General features: G+C 45.0%; 1 non-coding gene across 1 annotated transcript; it reads right to left on the bottom strand.

Annotated features, from left to right (window-relative positions):
- Positions 1 to 733: 733 nt before the first annotated feature.
- TRNAR-CCG (transfer RNA arginine (anticodon CCG)) lies at positions 734 to 806 on the bottom strand. Its single transcript has one exon. It is a non-coding gene; the product is annotated as a tRNA-Arg (tRNA).
- Between the last annotated feature and the right edge of the window lie 2,822 nt (positions 807 to 3,628).

Below are 3,628 nucleotides of genomic sequence, written 5' to 3'. Positions count from 1 at the left end.
TTTATGACGATCGCGCAACACTTTTTCCTCCGGGACTGCTAAGCTTCTTTGGCCTGCTGGGATTGTGGAGAGCGTGGAGTTGCCTCCTCTCCAGTTGCCTCCTCTCCTTCCTTCTCCTCCAGAATTGCCAGGGCCTTGTACCTGTTCTCCAGCTGGACTGGAGAAACTGGTGCTGCTGTGTTATGAGCAGCCCTGGTTCTGGAGGTGACCCTCTGCCACTCTGCAGTGGAGGGCACTTCCCAAAGTGCTTCTTCCTTGGGTGTGTGGCCCTGCAGGGAAAAGAAATAGCTGCCGATTTCACCCTCTGCCTCCCTGATTCCCCTCAGCCTGTTAACCTCCTCTTGGAGCTCCCTCGCCTGCGCCTCCAGGGCCCTAAGGCAGGTGCCTGCAGGACAGGTGTGGAGGTCCCCAATCCCTGCCCCCCCCCAGCCTTGATGGGCAACTCCCACAGGCCAGGGGGTGGGGGGATGCCAGCCCCCCCATGGGCTCTGTTTTACCTCAGACAAGTCCTAGGTAGGCTTGCTACTTGTTTATGGCTTAGCGTTGTGCGGAGAGGCATGTAAATGAATGAAATGACATTGTTGGGAAATTGGAGTCCATAGAAGGGCCCTGGGCAGGAAAGACTGCTGGGATCAAGTCCTGTCTCATTTTGAAGATCTCCAAGGTACCAACACAAACCACAAACAAGTTTTTCCTTATATCATTTAGGGGTTTATGACCATAACAGTAAAGTTGACCCAGATGGGATTTGAACCCACAATCCCCAGCTCCGGAGGCTGATGCCTTATCCATTAGGCCACTGGGCCTATAGGAAATGTGGCTGAAAACTTTGTTAGACCCCCCCCAATTCCATGCAGCACCTAATGACTAGGGACAAAATGGAGACCGCTTTGGACTAGCTCCCAAAAAAACAAGAAACCAGGGAGCCTCCCCAAACAATAGTTTTTTCTACATTTGTACACCTTGGTTCATACTCATTAACATTCACTCTGCCCTCGTTCCTCCTCCCATTTCTACTCCCATCTCAAACTCTGCTTCTGTTTACTGTTTGCTTCATTAACATGGTATTGCCTATGCATTTCATTCATTTACATGCCTCTCTGCTAAGAGCTCATGTGTAAGACTTTGACCACTATCTTCTCCTGGTCAATTGTGGTTTCTTGCTGGTTCTTTCTAGTTTCTTGCTGACTTCAGTACCATCTCCAAGGCTGTACTTCTGCTTTGTCACCTAATGATAACCGTTGGTCTGTATCCTATTTTTACACAACACTTTGCACCCCATCCTTTTGTTAAGAATCTGCTTACCTAAGCGTTAGTGAAGTTAGTTACTTTTAATATATCATCCAGCCTTGTGACCAGAAGCTTTTGCTGAGACACAGGAAAAAAAAAACTTTTATTCAGCTGCACACCCAGCACTCCTCAAAATCCACATATCGTTACCCTAACAGATATGAAGCTTGAGTGTTTATAATGAATCTTGACTATAGGGCAATTGTGGCTTATTGGTCATTTACACAGTATTGTGCTACACTCTGTACCAGCTGGAGTACAGGTATGTCATAGTTATGTTCTTGAAAAATGTGACTTGAAGCAAAACAATGTTAAGCGAATCCAATTATGTCACAGTAGTTACCTACTAGCAGGCAGCCGTCAAACAATGTTATAACCGAACATTGTGCAACTTTAAATGAGTCTAGTTTCATACTTGGTAGGGTTGGAGGGTTGGAAGGGACATGAGCAGATCATCAAGTCTGACCCCCTGCCAGGGCAGGAAAGAGTACTGGGGTCAAACGACCCGGGCTAGGTGATTATCTAGCCTCCCTTTGAAGATCTTATCTAATAGATCAGCCACGTAATAACAAAATAACATTAACAGGGAAGACGTTAAGTGAGGAGTACCAGTATTTCATCCCAGAAAGGGGCTACCCATCAATGGCAACTGCAGTAGTCTTTGTAGCTTACAGAACATCTTCGGATAGATCATCCCAGGCACTAAATACAGGATGGATAAACCTTGCAAAAGGATCAAAATCTGATCCCAGCTGTCCAGCTGCAAATTGTCCCAACATGGAAGAACTCTCAGATGGCATAAACCTGGAGAACCAGACTGTCCATCGCCTGTTCAAGGGGAGAAAGTCAGGGAAACGTGGGGCAAGCAGGATGATGGAATGGACACAGGTCTCCGAGGTGGAGACAATCTGGCTGAAATACTATGCCTTTGCTATGCCTGGCAGGAATTACCTTACTTATTACCTTACTACTGTACTACTATGCCTGGTAAGAATCTCTGTCTGAAATCCGCAAACCTAAAGACATTGGTCTGATCTTCTGCTTGCTCCAGTTTCCCAACAATGTAGTTCCGTTGACTCTGACAAGATTATTCCTTTTTGTAAAAGTAGTATAAGTGAGAGGTGAATGTGACTCTGATGGTCACATTAGAGTCTCTGTGATAATTTGATGCACTTGCATTTGTCTGAACTTGGAACACGTCCTTTGGTGTGGCTAAAGAAAAATGTGTAAATGTAAGGGAGAGGCTTTTTGTTTCTGTCTTGTTTCTTCTTTAAATAAATAAGCAATAAAAGTTTTCAGCCTCATAAAAATGTTCTGAAACATCCAGTTCCCTCATCGCACTGGGAACTTGGGGCTTGATTCGAGTCAGGGTCCGCTGACCCTCAGCCACTTAGCTGCTATAAGTATTGACCTATTTACTTTTAAAGGGAGAGAGGGAGCGCATGCATCCAGATTCTGCCCAGGCTGCAGTCACTAGTATTTCCAGTTTGATCCCAGGTGCAAGCCCTTTGCATGGCCCTCAGCTTGGTTTCCTTAAACTGATATTTGTTTAAATCAGTTTTAATAGACGTGAAGAGATTCCCAAGAAATTTACCTCCAGGCTTGTTCTTGGTCCTTGAGAACCTTTCATATTCCAGATACGTTCCCCAGGGAAGCAGAGAGAGCATTTACATTTTTTGGGATGTGAAATGCAGGTTACACATTTTTAAAGTAGTGTTTATCCCACCCTTGCTCTAAGGCAAAACAAACATAGGCATCTAACTTGTTGGCTTTTTTAATTTTATCTTCCTTCACACCAGCCATAACTGCAACTCAGCAGATGGGATCATAATTAGCAAATGCTGTGAAGTGCCAAGATCCATGAAATACTGCATTTACTGTCAATAACTCGGCAGAGGGACACAGGTGTGTGGACAGTTGAGCTGTGGGTTAGTTTCATAACAACTTTAATGAAACCCAACCAGGCAACGCTTTGACTTTTGTTATAAGCCTGAAACTCAGCAGGTTTGCCAAGATCTACTAAAGCAAACTCGGGCCAAACTTCAAGTGAATGTGGGCTTATTCACTGGTATGAAAAATCACCCAGACCTCAGTGGTTTTGTACAATTTCAACACCCAATCCGGTCAGAATTGGGCAGAGATTTGGTTTAGTTCTTCTGTTTGAATTCAAAACAGCCCCAAAGTCAAAGGCTGTGAACCAATGAAAAGCTGAAGACATCACTCTTGTGAGCGAACAACGGCTACAAGCTGAGACGCTTCGGGGTGATCAGGAGCTGAATGACCAGTCTGCGCAGAAGAGAGCATATAAACTACGGAAAGAGGTGTTGGATTTATTTCT

The sequence above is a fragment of the Crocodylus siamensis genome, chromosome 2, assembly GCF_052110815.1.
Source record: "Crocodylus siamensis isolate JL-2025a chromosome 2, ASM5211081v1, whole genome shotgun sequence".
Classification (NCBI taxonomy): Eukaryota; Metazoa; Chordata; order Crocodylia; family Crocodylidae; genus Crocodylus; species Crocodylus siamensis.
This window is presented reverse-complemented; position numbering and strand designations above follow the sequence as displayed.